The 15,055-nt window shown below is 40.1% G+C and overlaps 2 long non-coding RNA genes across 4 annotated transcripts in view; both read right to left on the reverse strand.

Annotated features, from left to right (window-relative positions):
- Window positions 1–14,030, reverse strand: part of LOC120371294 — a 30,850-nt gene extending 16,820 nt beyond the window's left edge. For all 3 annotated transcript variants that reach the window (XR_005584257.1, XR_005584258.1, XR_005584259.1), the window contains exon 1: window positions 13,868–14,030. This is a non-coding gene — a long non-coding RNA (uncharacterized LOC120371294). The remainder of the gene's footprint in view (window positions 1–13,867) is intronic.
- Window positions 168–5,708, reverse strand: LOC120371296. The gene is made up of 3 exons (XR_005584261.1): window positions 5,640–5,708; window positions 3,095–3,198; window positions 168–240 (listed from the first exon to the last, which is right to left on the reverse strand). It is a non-coding gene; the product is annotated as an uncharacterized LOC120371296 (long non-coding RNA).
- Window positions 14,031–15,055: the final 1,025 nt, after the last annotated feature.

A 15,055-nucleotide genomic window follows, 5' to 3' on the forward strand; every position in this document is an offset into this window, starting at 1 on the left:
GTCCACTAGCAAGAAACTGGTGCCTGTCCAGAGTGGGCGACTGAACCAGATTGTGACATGAGACACTCTTGTATAAATAGGCTTCTCAGAGTTTGTTATGTAAATACACTTTGACAGACAATATTCATTTATTTTTAAGCTTTTTTTATTTTTATAAGTTTAAATATTCACAGCTGCAGGAAACTATGGAGGAGTGTCAAACATAAATGACAGATGTTTGAGATTCAAAAGATTTATAACCTACAAAAAAAAAAACACAAATTGTTGGGATCATATGTCAAAATATACAAAATAAATAACCTTAAATTTAACTTTTTTAAATTTTGTTTACTGGTACATTTTGATTATCATCAACAGAAATACTTTATATCGGTTTGCGTGTGTATCACAAACTCAATGTTTATTGACATTTGACAATAAAAATCTAACATTTCTGAAATTGCCTTTCTTTGGGTCTGTTAGATCTATTTATTTTCTATCGCAATTGATCATCTTGGAGCAAAGTAAGATACTAAAAATATTTGTACATTTAGGAAAAAAATGAAACTGTTTTAGAGAAACCTCCCTCATCTGAAAACAATACCATGTTTGGAGATTGAAATATAGAATATAGTGAAATATTAAAAATTTTCTCTATTGATGGATTTCACACTCCAGCACACTCAATTTTACAAACACAAAAGGCGGGGGGGGGAACAAAACACGTACAGAACCCACAGATAAGGACTGATCCAAAAAGTCGGATGGAGACTTGAAAAAATATTCTTAAAAGAAGCAAAACAGAATTGACAACACAGCAAATCTCCTTTCAAGATCCCTTATCCTATGTGTTTTTGTCACCATTATATACAGAATTTTTCCACTGTGCACACTGTTACTAAATTATATATGCCACGAGGCCTACAAACCAGGAAAAAGTGTTTTGACATATACCACTCAAGTGTGAAAGTAACCTTTAACTTTAATGGTTTATTCAGGAACTATGCTGGTGTTTTTAATTAGCTAATGCTTCACTAAGAGCTGCAGTCCCCAAAAGAACATAATAGTTCCATAAAATGGCTCTGTTTTAATTTCTCTAGTTTTAATGTAGCACACAGTACCCAATTCTACCTCCCAACTGTAATTAGCAAGGATAATTACAAAAGCTGTATGAATAGTAGTTGCAGCTGCTATAAGTATGTTTAGTGTAGTCCTATGTACATTACCAATATTACAAAATGTATTATGAAGAAACAGTAAGAAGGACTAAGTTTAGTGCCATTGAATATATCTATATCCATATCTATCTATCAATAAAAGTTGTGTGACAGGAATCTGAGTAAGGGCTCAGTGCTATAAATTTCCCATATTACAAAGGTAAATATTCAGAAAGCTATAGCCTCCACTTTGTAAGAAGCAGGTAAAAATATACAGGAAAAGGAACTGGAATTTTGTACCTTATTTTCACGTAAACTTGTATTTCTAAAAAAAATTATAATAAAAATGAACAATTGCCCTTTGAAAAGAAACAGTGTAACCTACCCTGTAGAGACCCGAAAGGAGCACAGGCTTTTCCAAACCCAGTCTGCTTTCATTACATCTCCTCCTAGGACCCTTCTTTGGAATAATGTTATGGGAGTCAGACATATCAGTTATCAAAGGCAGTTGTTGCCATAACAACTAGGGAAATAGTGACCTCCTCAAGTATACAAATGAACAAGAGGGAGGGAATGATGAGTGGCTGATTATTTCTAATGTCCCAATGTTACTGCTTAGGCAGGAGTATGGGGTAGCAAATGTGCATTGTGCAGGGAGGGAAGGAAATCAGGCTTTTCCAGTTTCCCTATATTTTCTAACAAACATGGGAGATCATTACACACACACACACACATTAATCAGTGGCTGAAATTTGGTTCAAATTCCCCGTGGCATGATTGCAAAAGAGGGTTCTGAATAAAGATGAGACATTGAGTACAGTCCCTGTGAAACAGAAAATTCTGACACAATCTTAATGATGCTCTTGCTATTTTGAGACCTTAATAATGTGTTATGATGCAGTGGTAGTGAATGTCAGTTACTTTAGATTAGCACTGCTATGTTGAACGTAAATGCCTGTTTATCTGCATGCCATCCCAAACATAGTAAAGCAGTGTAGATGACGAACAGCACAATACATAGACAGCTGCTTTTATTTTCATTTTCATTTCACAAGTAGTAAACCCATATATCAATGTCCTAAGTCAGGGGTTCTCAAATTGGGGGTCGGGACCCCTCAGGTGGTTGCAAGGTTATTACATGGGGGGTCGCGAGCTGCCAGCCTCCACCTCAAACCCTGCTTTGCATCCAGCATTTATAATGGTGTTAAATATATTTAAAAGTGTTTTTAATTTATAAGGGGGTTGCACTCAGAGGCTTGCTGTGTGAAAAGGGTCACCAGTACAAAAGTTTGAGAACCACTGTCTTAAGTGTTCATATTAAAGCCAGTTCTGGCAAGAGGACTCTGACTTTCCCCTGTACTCCATTTAGCAAGGCCTAGAAAGTAAGGACATTGAACTTTTTGTCTTACAACCCAGTAAAATTTGTACAATTGCATGCTCATTTATTCATGTCTTTCCCAATGTCTTTGTAGAAGGCAGAGGGAAATATATAATAAAGTTACATTCTTAAATTATGCATTAATGAAATTGACTTCCTTAAATGAGAATAACAACTCCTTTTTAATTTTGACACGATGGATAGCCTCAGTTACAGCCATTGGTGTCAGAATTCTTTGTGCAGGCAAGGTGTTCTCTTCATGCAAAGGATCAATGCTTCAATGGCTGGAGAATTTTGCCTGAGTGCAGGACTTTACCCAGAATGACACTGCACACACTGCACCAAAATATAGGTCCAAAAGCATTTTCTGTTCATTGCCGTAAGCCATTTGACATTATTTTTCTCATTAAGACAGTGGTCAAATTCTTTGTGTGGAAGAACAGAAATAGGTCCTGACTGAAGTTTTAATTATAACTGAGACACAGTTAAAATGCAAAAATATATTATTAAAGAGAGGTTCTTAACAACTATGGAGAAACATAAAAAAAATATCCAGCCTTGAGTTAATATCCATACTTACTGCTGAGAGAGAAGTTCCTGGTGTAAATTAGCTTAGCCCTATTGACATCCAGTGAAAGGGTTCCACTGTTCCACCTGTTCATTGGGCGGACTCCCATTGATTCACTAGAAATTCCACATGTGGAGAAATGGCATGATTAAAACTGGGCCCATGCTAGTGACTGGGAGAAAATCCTCAAACAACCTTACATCACAGCTCTGGATGAAACATACAGAAGGCTATGGTTTTCGAGGCCACAAACTTTCAATAGTTATGAATAAGCCTTACTAAAAGTGGTACTACTACCTCCCTATAATAATTTTTCCTATTCTGAGGCCCAGATCATGCTGCTTCTGCCTCCAAAATGGTCCCACTGTACAAGGCAGGGATTGTGTGTTGGTCTTCTGTGCAGGGGCCGTGCACTCCTTACGCAGAGTTCAGCTCCCTGGAGCCTAATGCACAGCAACACAAAGTTTGAGAGGTGGGCTGGGGAAGACCAAAAAGAATGTACTGCTATGAAGATCTTCCCGTCTCCTTTCCCAGAGGAGGGGAAGGGTATGGCAGAAGCATGCACTGCTACTTCAGTCAGTGGCTGGAGCCAGTTCACGTGTTCATGGGGAGGATTCTTTCCCCCACCCCATGTATCTATCCACATCCTGGCCCAGCTACTCATGCTAGGAACCGTGCAGAGGATTGGGGCCTAAATGCAGACACACACACAGTCATAAAATTATCTAGTACAGTTTTTCAGAACACTATCAGGTGTGCTAATTCTCAGCTGATGTAAATCAGCAAAACTGCACTGATTTTCAGTGAGAGGCCCACTCCTGCATCTGATCCATTTAGGGAACTCCTATTAATTCAATAGGAATTCCACTTGGGGAGGAACTTTAGGATTGAAAGTGGACCTATGCCACTAAAAAGTTTGAGTCTCCTCCATGTCTCCTTATGCTGCCTCTTCTGCCAAAGTATGTATTAAGAAGATAGGCCTATAAATTTCAGTATTTTACTAATTTATTTGAAGGAGAGTGCAATGTCTTGCATTGTCTATACTAAATAGGCTTATTCATACTGTCTATCACAGAGCAACTGGATGTACTAAATCTGTATTATACACAGCACTTGAACAGACGAAGGCAATTTTTCCAGAGTTGGCTACCCAGCTGGTTTTTCAGTTCTCATTACATTAAAGGGTCACTGAATGATTGACCTTTCATCATTCAGATATTTGTCTACTAGAATTGTGGCAATGGCTGTGCTGCTGTATTCTAAGATGAAGATGAAATAAATATGTTGAGTATAGGACTGATTGCGGTGACTCATGCTCTGCTAACCATTGCTGTTACCAATGTCACTATTTCTTCAATCTGTTTTGCACTCAACTGGTAGGCTGTTTCCCCAAGAATAGTGCAGAAATTTGTTTGCATCTGGCATTGTCTTAGATCACTTCATATCCAAAACTTCAATAATCTTTGTCTACATTCTATGAAAGTTTCTCTCTCAATACAGGATATGGATGAAGTAATTTTAATACTGCATGTCTTTTCCTGGCAAGCGTTTCACTGACTCTGAAGTCTGTGGCCAGCTTCAAAGTCATGCTGTCTGTCAAGACTACTGCAGCAGCACCACCTTTGCATTCAGATTGTGTTCACATTTGTTTGAGCAAAAGGTGCAAGTTTCTGATAAGTGGAATCTCTTAACTAAAGCTCACAATACCAGCTCCAGCCTCCTGAGTAACCAACTCACACAGGCAGAGGATAAAGCTAAATTGAATGACACATTCTACTCCACAGTCTCTATTGGCTTTATCCTTGCAGTAGATGGGTACAAACTGAACAGCTCTATTTTCCCAGGATCCACTATGATATGGTACTGTACATTTTATTAAATCTGAACTTTCTCCTTAAAATAATTTGACATGTTTGGGTTCTGCAGCTGAGGCGGGTTTTTCTAACTGAATTGGAGACATCTTATAATTCTGCACCATATTTCCATGCCTACAATTTTTCATCATAACTCTCATCCTGCTGCACCTCAAAGATTGAACCACCAAAATGAAGAATCCATGAAAAATCGTAGTGCAGACAGCTGTTGAAATAACATATGTGGGATTCGCTAACTTTCACTAACATTTTCTTTCCTTCTAATTTAATCATTCAATAGTTCCCACGTTCATCAGGTTTTTGTTGTTGTTGTTTTTTGTTGTTTTTTTGTTTTATTTTTAAAGTAAAGAAAGATTAGCTCCCATTATTTTAAACACATACCTGCCCCACAGAGCTTCCAGTACCAATAGACAAAGGGTGAAGGGAAACAGAGGCACAGAAAGGTGAAGTGACTTTCCCAAGGGCACCCAGTAAGTTAACGGATGAGCTAAGATTAGAATCCAAGTCTGCTGACTCTCAGTCCATTGCCCTATACAATTGATCATGCTGTCACCTCATACATACATTAACAATTCTGTGCTTTCCGAAGTCTGAGTCTGAGTGAGAAACAATCCTCAAAGGAACAATAGTGGGGTATGATTATAATTCATACAAATAGTTCGAAGAGACTGAAGTTCTCTCACATGTGATGCGGCAGCAAAACAGCCGTTTTCTCCATTGATTCAGGTCAGTGCTTTTCCATTCAGTGGCTCTAGTTGGCCCTTGGCAAATAAACAGTAAAACAGCTAGTTTTAGCTAGTGGCTTGATGGCAATACCCTGCCATTACCATGGCAGTTGAGAAGCTAATTGAAGTATGAATGGCAATGGATGCAGCCATTGCCGTACAATTTCTAAAAAGTGTTCTTAAAGCTCACAGAATGATATCAGATAAATGACAAGCTGTCATATAAGTAATGTGACACTAACTAGAATAATGGTCTAGAACTCAAACCAAAATGCTACCCATCTCATTTAAAATGAGTTGTGCTCTTTCATACATTTTAGGCAGCTTGTTGATATCGTTTGTCAATATTCTCAGTTTAAATGATCATGTAGAGATATTATATTATTTTTCTGGAGTTAATGTGACATTCCACAACTTCTTCAGATAAATTAAATAGCCATTGAGATGGTAGCAAGGTAGAAATAGGCATGATCTTTTCATTAAATCTTGAATAATTGATCCTTCCACGTAATATCCTTTCACTTTTGCTGAAGGTATTTCAGATATTGTAGTGGGGTCAGAGATCAGATGCTCATATTTCACTTTTGGGTTTTCTCCCACCAAGAGGTGCTTCTTCCTGGATTCAAATGAGAAGAGTCTTTCTTGGGAACATTCTCCAATATTATCCAGTGATGATCTGTAGGATTACCATTATAAAATTCTGGAGCCAGATCCTCAGCTGGTGTAATAAAATATAGCAGTAGCACAGCTCCATTGAAGTCAGCTTCCCTGTCGATCCCTTCAAGATCTCCTACCACCCCTATCACCTCAGTGCCCCATATTCCTAACAACATAGAGTTTATGAAAAATTAACTAATTATTGAATGCAGAGGTGCCGACTTTGAGTTCTTCAGGGGTGCTGGCCCCCTGCTCTGCCCCAGACCCCACCCCACCCCACCACTTCTCCCAAACCCCCATGCCCACCTCTTCCTGCCCCCGTTCCACCCCTTCCCCTTGCCTCTCCCTACCCCCATCGGCAGCCCCGCCAATCAGCTCCACCCTTTTCCCCCAGCGCCTCCTGCACACTTCTGAACAGCTGATCACCGGCAGGCAGGAGGTGCTGAAGGGGAGGGGAAGAGCTGATCGGCGGGGTTACCGGTGGGCACTGAGCATCCACTACTTTTTTCCCCCCCATGAGTTCTCCAGGACCAGAATACCCATGGAATTGGCACCTCTGATTGACCGATCCCAACTCCTCCAGTTACAAACACCATAATGACCTATTCTACACATGTTGCACTAACATCTTCAACGAACGCTTTTCTAAATAGACAGAATAATTGAGACGGGTAATGCACAACAAAGTCATGGGAGAAGTTTGTATAAATGCCTCGAGAAATGTCCTTAAACAAGAAAGCAAAAATATCTCTAGCATAGAAGATTATAATCTGGACAGTTGAAGGCGTCGATGGGTAGCGGGAAAGAGGATGCCAGAAGCTATAATGAAAAACAAGATATCTCTAGACCAGATTGTGGAATGTTTCAGATACTGATAACAGTTTTGTTTAAAGACAACATTTATTCACTAGAGAAATTAATTTATTTTCTATGAATAGTAATAACACTCTCTCTTTAACACATAGGGTTGATGTATGTACCAGCAAAAAGTGACACAGAATATTTACTCACTGTTTAGAGGTTAGTTACAGAGACTAGAAGGTATGTTCTAGTGACATTCTTATCCTGAGGTAAAAATCAGTTTATTCTGTACCTGCTGGGCTTATGGTTTATTCAGTTTTAGCATCCTGCAGTGCTTGCTGTGCACTTGGGAAATAAAGCAATCTGCCTTTAGAATAGACTAAACCTTAATGAGGAGCCCATTATTTACTATAAATAAATAAATAAATAAATAAATAAACAAACAAACAAACAAACAAACAAACCATCTACAGAGTCTCTAAAATGTGTGTGTTTGCATCAGGCACATAACTCTGTAAAAGATGTTGTTATCTAATATAATTCTTCCCCTCTTTCTCTAATACAGCTATCGCTGTGGTAACTGGAGTGAGATTTTTTTCCCCCCACAGTGTTTCTTTACAAGGAAAGCTACAACTGTAATTTGCTACATACGTACAAATAGCATACTAGAAAATGTCAGGCACCTGTTGAACTGTGAATAGATGTAGGTATGGCAGGTAGAGTTTGACAAAGAAACCTTAAGAATATCTTAAAAGGTAAAAGCCTCCTACAACTTTACTAATGGATAGTTGACTTGCTATTTTTGCCACAAAAATAAAAACCATGACATTTTGACCTCTCTTGATTTCAGCTTCATGCTTTTGCGGGGAGTTGAAGTGTGGGAGGTATGTTAAATAAATAATACACCAAAGAACTGACAATGTTAACTATCAGCTCCACACAAAATGCAGCCAGCATTTTAAACTCACTATCCTTGAAAGATGTCCATTATTTTTGTGATTTTACAGCAGCATAAATAAAACCCTGGTATTTCCACAAATCTTCCATCTTTATTGTGGTTTTATGTATTACGTTAGCACTAGGCACTTAAGCTTAAATCTTTATTGGTCTGATCCAAAGCCCAGTGAACTCAATGGGAGTCGTTCCAGTTTTGGATTAGGTCCTATGTGAAGCCCAAATAACCTCGACTCGAATTGGCTCTCAGGCTCTTGGCACTTCCTATGTAGCTCTTCCTTCATGAGGGAAGCAGCTGTTCAATTAGGCAAAAGCAAAGAGTAATTTCCTCCACACTTCACAAAATAAATCCATTTTGAAATGTCTTTGGACTTTTTCTTTGATAAAATAAATTTAAAGAACTTCTCATGAATGGTGCAGAGAAAATGAATGGGAAAGTGTAATGTACCCTTTCATATAATCAATGAAATGAATAGGCAGCAGGTTAAAACAAAAAAAACAAAGTACCTTTCTTCTTTCTTTTTTTTTTAAGACAATGCACAGTCAACCTTTGGACCTCATTGCCAGGGGATGTTGTAAAGTCCAAAAGTATAACTGGGTTCCAAAAAGAATTAGATAAGTTCATGAACACTAGGTCTACCAATGACCCTATGCTCTGGGTTTCCCTAAACCTCTGACTCCCAGAACCTGGGATTGGATGACAAGGAATGGATCACTTAACTGCCCTTTTCATTCCCTCTGAAGCATCTAGCACTGGCCACTGCCAGAAGACTCGATACTGGTCTAGATGGGCCATTGGTCTGATCTACTATGGCCATTCTTATGTTCTCATGTGTTAGATTTCTCTCTCAGTAGAGTGTTAGACTCAAATCCAGCAAAGACTTAGACACACACAATTTTATGGGCTGTGAATAATCTCATTGAAAGTCAGTGGAATAAAGCTAGAAGTGTGTAGATTTTTGTAGGATTATTGCCTTAAAATTAAGAGGCTGTAGTAGCGTAAAGCACCTGAAATCTCTGTTCCACTGAGGGGGCCCAGACAGGCCAGCACAGACAGAAATCAGCCCTGCCTGGAGAGAGGTATGGCCAGATGCCAAGGTTTTATATTCATTCAGCACATTCCCCAGAAAGCTTTTGCAGGTGGAATGCTTATGGACTTTCAGCCACAGTTTAAATATTTTCTTTTATTTGCAGCGGGGAGAAGGAAGCAAGGGGTTGGGGTGCAAACAAGATGTGTCCTTTCCCAGGCGGGGATCCCACTGCTTAACTTACCTTCCTCCTCCACTGGAGAACCTGGAGGCAAAAGTCAATTGTGCAAGTTTCCCTCTGCTGTTTTGTCATGTCATTCAATGTTTTCTCAAATGGTTTAACTGCAGCAGTTCATATCAAACTTAGTACTTCACTGGGGCTTCTGCAGTACTTATGCAAAAGTACACACTTCTGAAACCATACAGCCATTGAACTCTCTCTTTTTCTTGGCTATAAGAATGTACTTCCACCTGGTTGCACGATAGTACACAGGGCCGGCTCCAGGGTTTTTGCCACTCCAAGCAGCCACAGGAAAAAAAAAAAAAAGCTGTGATTGCGATCTGCAGCTCTACCACCGCTGCTTCAGTCTTCGGCGGCAATTCGGCGGCTGGTCCTTCGCTCCGAGAGGGAGTGAGGGACCCGCCGCCAAATTGCCGCTGAAGATCAGGACGTGCCGCCTTTCACCGTTGGCCACCCCAAGCAGCTGCTTGCTGGACTGGTGCCTGGAGCCAGCTCTGACAGTAGAACCTCAGAGTTACAAACACCAGAGCTATGAATTGACCAGCCAACCACACACCTCATTTGGAATTGGAAGTATGCAATCAGGCAGCAGCAGACACACATACACACACACACAAGCAAATAGAGTACAGTACTGTGTTAAATGTAAACCACTAAAAACAAAGGGAACATGGCATTTTTCTTCTGCATAATAAAGTTTACAAGCTGTATTAAGTCAATGTTCAGTTGTAAATCTTTGAAAGAACTATAACATTTTGTTCGAAGTTATGAACATTTCAGTTATGAACAACATCCATTGGTGAGGTGTTCGTAACTCTTCAGGTTCTACTGTACTGGGCAAAGCATGAATTATCAAAATGTTTGAGAGATCTTTCCTCAGAAAGCAATCAGGGGATACTTCTGATGAGCTGTAGGCTATTTACCCTGTTCTTCAAAAGATATAACGAGAAGACATGCAATTGTTTCCAAATGTCCTCAAGGTTTGGCATATGTAATGGGTGATGAATTTTTACTCAACTGTGATAACCATGAACATCAGTGTCATGGTTTTTCTGGCTTTTTTTGGTGCTTTAAGGAATCTGTGATTCTATTTCATTATGACTATGTTATACTGAAACCTGCTGCTCAGACTGAAGGAGGGGTTCAAAAGCCGGGCCGTTCAGTCAGGGACTGACCAGCCAAAGAAGAGGCTGTACCCTTGGAGATCCCAGGGACTACTCGTGCAGATGGGCAGGAGAGACCCACTATCCAGCAGTAGGAATGAGAGTTCGGAGGAACAGATAGGAGAGACCTGGGCCCAACTACTGATCCCTAAGAAGTTTCGGCAGCAGGTACTGCAGCTGGCCAACCCTGTGAGGGACATCTCAGGTGAGAGAAGACCTTGGACCGAGTCATGCTCCGATTCTACTGACTGGGGGTGCATGCAGAGGTCAAGGGTTACTGTGTACCCTGCCCTCAGTGTCAATTGTCAGAGGACCCAGGAAAATCAAAGGCCTTGCTGGTCCCTCTTCCAATAATCCACCAGAACCAGAGTTGGGTCCCCAAGGAGTCTCCAACCATACCTGCACATCAGCGACTTTGGCGGGAAGGACAATAAGAACACAGGTTTCTTTTCAAGAGATGAGGGGGCACAAAAATCACAGAATGGTGCCCTGACACTGACCCTGAGGTGGAAGATGTTTGACGAGGTGTATAGACCCCTCACTGGCCAGGAAGGGGTTAAGGAACAGTTATGGGCTAAGGAGGCCCCACTTTACTAAATGCTTACTAAGCATGCTCAGACTGAAGACAGGGTTCAAAAGCCAGCCAGGCAGTTCATTCAGGGGCTGGCCAGCCAACCAGGAAGATGTACCTACCCTTAGAGCTCCCAGAGATGACCGGAGCGGAGCCTGCCTTGCACCGGTGAGCAGGAGACACCCAATACCCGGCATCAGGAATGAGAGTTAGGACCCCAAAGGCAAGGTTTCCCAGAGTTGGGCAGTGACCAGATGGCACCCGGACTGGAGTACTAGGTGACCCAGGGAAGCTGATGAGAGGATGGACACCGTATGGAGCAGGTGAGCAGCCAAGTCAGCCTTCCAGGGCCCTGAGTCAGAACCCAGTGGAGAAGGGTGGGCCCAGGTTCCCCTACTTCTGCTCACCCATTGGGCGGAACTGCCGCTGCTGGGACTATGACTGCTAAGCAGGGGTTCTCTGCACCAACCCTGCCCCCCGATCACATATGCCATGCATGATTTTGTACTGTTTATGTTGACCTGCAAGTTGAATGGATGTCAGTATTCCTTTCCCTTTCTATGTAAACTATTCCAATCTCCTCCTAACCCAGCCTCCCTTGTTTATACAAATGTTTAAGTCTTTTATTTTGACTGGAGCTGAAGTCTATGTACTTAGATCTACTCACCGCAGTGTCTTCACTGCGGTAAGTTGACTGCTGCCGCTCCCCCGTTGACTCTGCCTGCGTCTCTCGTGGCGGTGGAGTACAGGAGTCGATAGGGGAGTGCTCAGGGGTCAATTGATCACATCTAGACTAGACATGATAAATCGACCCCCGCTGGATCGATTGCTGCCCACCAATCCGACGCGTAGTATAGGCATACCCTTAGAAAAACTTGGTAGAATTCAACTTGTACAAAATTCCTTTCCTGCAAGATCTTATGTAATACTTCACATAGATAAACGTACACACATTTAGTCAACTCTACCCAGTGATAAGTAATTTTAATGAAATACTTTTCTGATTTCCATTATGCTTAGTAATCCTATGGAGACCACAATACTGGCATAATGGTAATGTTTCTAGGGTTTCATGAAAGATTTGCTTTTAGCTTCTCTGGTCTAAATAGTGACTCGTTATCTTTGAAGGTGCAGCTAAAAAAGCAGCTTAAAATTTATACCCTAAGACTATCAGTGCAGAGTTGTAGTTCATTCAAATTTCCTAAAAGGCTTTTGGAATAAATAGTCAGCAAGCCTCCCATAAGAAGGAAAGCTTCAATAGTCATGTGCTTGTTGGACAGTAAGTATTACCTAAAAAAATGAGGGCATTCCTAAGGGTCATAGTGCACTCAATTCTACGGAATTTGCTACTTTCAGCAAATGATCTCTAAAATGCTTTGTACAGTGGTAAAATAGTAAGAATTTTGCTGAAGGCTGCAGATAATCAAGGACTATAATCCTTTTGAGGGACTCTTACCCAAAATCCACAATGAGGAAAAGTGGTGGAATTCATTCATCTTTGGCAGAAAGGGAACCATTTGCATTCTCTTATTTTTGGCTATACCCGGTCTATAAATTTCAAAATGCTTGTTGGAATATATTGTATTAATAAAAAAGTTGTGTGTGATCAATGTGAGATCTTGAATATGTTTTCTTTAAAAAAAATGAGTCAGTTGACCAGTTACATATGATTTTTCCAGCTCACCAAATGAGTGATTATAATGAGTTAACTATAAAATCTAAATAAAATCCAGAACATTCATTACAACACTATTTCAAGGTTACGCATCAGTGACCATAAGGAGATCCACTCTGAATCTTCTATGAGCCATTTTCATTGAATCTTGCGATACAAAATGTCATTAATGTTTTTTACTGAGTGTTTTTTACTCAGTGACATTACTGCGATAGGAAAAAGAAGCAATTGGGAAAAAGAGACCTAGATTACTACTATAGGATTAATGATATCCCAAATTATAATGCTAACAAATTAGAAATCTGAGCATTCCTCATCTAAATGCTTTTGAAGTTATCATGGATTGGGATTTCCTATGTGACCTTGAATATAAAGGTCACTGAGGCTTTAGGGTGAAATCCCAGAACATTTAAATCAATTGGAGCTTTACGCCTGATGTCAGTGGGACAAGGATTTGACCCTATGTCTCAGTTCCCCATCTGTAAAATCAAGATTGCAATATTTTTTCTCCTATCATTGTCTATACTATCTATTTAGTCCATAACCTCTTTGGGACATCTTCCAACATAGGTACATGAACCTACCTCAGTGGAACTGTAATCTCAGTTGCGGTCACTTGGCAATACTGAAATATAAATAATCAGGAAGGGCAAGGACAATTTTCTTAATTGAAACAGTTTTGAGGACAAAAGGCATAATATCCTCTGAAACAAAAAGGAATTGTATGTGTGTGAGGAAAGTTATCAAACCCATGTACATTACAAAACAATACCAACAAATGAGAGAGTATTTTTGAATAATTTCTTGAATGCAGTTGATTTTCCTCTTGTCTTTTATAGGGTTTCCCCAATTCTTCCTTTTCTTAATTTGTGCTTTTCTAACCATGAAATAGAACTGTTAACAGAGGAGAGCATGTAAAGCACATCTGAGTGTCTTTTACCCCATAATGAAGTTCTACATTGTCTATACAGGTCTGTTATATGTTTGCAGCAGACTGTTTGGTCTGCATGTATTTATATGACTAAAAAATCTATACAAGTAAGTGCCATAGCAACAAATAAACTAATGATGCCAAGCATCTTAAATATATGTTTACCATAATGTGAAAATCCATGCCTGAATTTCCTTCTTTCATGTTGAGATGAGTTCCTGTCTGCATCCTGTAAAACTTGCCCATACTGGTATTGCCCTGGCCTCTTCTTTTGTCATTCAGTGTTGAACGCATTCTAAAACAATATGCATTTCCTCACCTTTTGGGGGCGAAGCCAGACTTTAAGGCACCTGCTCCCCTAATTGGTGTAAACTTTGCTTGTGCCAATCAGAAACGAATACAAACAGGTTTTGGGCCCCGTCCCCTATGACACTTCTATGATGTCATAGTTGGTACTTTAGGCCTGCCTGCCATGTGCAGGCAGGGAGAGGAGAAAGAAAAACGAATCCTGTGGATCCTGTGTACCCCCGTAACCGAGCCTGATCACCTCGAAGCCTCTCTCTCAGCTCACTTGTTTCAAACAGAGCTTCTACGTTTGCCAGTCGTTATGCGTTGGTTTGTATTTGTAAGTATCAGTTATTACTAAATGCTGCATCTTTGTTTATAAATATTGTTAGTAGATATTTTAGTCATTGTGTGTTTTAAGTTTCATTAACTCTATTAGCTAATCATACACTCCTCCCTTACCCCTTGTAATTATCCCCAATAAAACTTTAAATTGATTAATTTTAGTGTGTGTGTGTGTGTGTGTCTGCAGTTTGCATCGTGACCCATACTCTCCTTGCATCCCTTACCAATATAGTCTGTTGCCACGTGCAGCCTGGTAAATAACAGGCCTGCATTTTCTTTCGCCCCTGCGAGTCCGTGGCAATCTACATTTCATATTTCAGATGAGTATTAAAACTACATGACATTTCCCACCTGAGAATAACTAACTCACTCAGCATCCTATCATGACTTGTTTCTCTATATGCTAGATGTTTTACTAAACGGAGCTTCACTGTTTATTAAACTGAACTCAGTGAGAGCTGGAGGAGTGCTCAGCACCTCATACGAGTAGGTACCATGTTTGTGCAACATTTATGCTTTGACACTTGAATTTAAACCATTGCTTCCTCATAAGGGATTATTACTGTTTGTCTGAAAAAGAAGGGGTTAAAACTGAACAACCTTCATTGTCAAATTGGAATAGAACATTGCATTCTGCAGGGAGGTGAGAGAATGCACATAGTTCATTAAATAATGTGAGTAGTAATGAGGGTTTACACAAATCAAACAGTGTGTTAGGTAATT

This window comes from Mauremys reevesii, linkage group 9 (assembly GCF_016161935.1).
Source record: "Mauremys reevesii isolate NIE-2019 linkage group 9, ASM1616193v1, whole genome shotgun sequence".
Taxonomy (NCBI): Eukaryota; Metazoa; Chordata; order Testudines; family Geoemydidae; genus Mauremys; species Mauremys reevesii.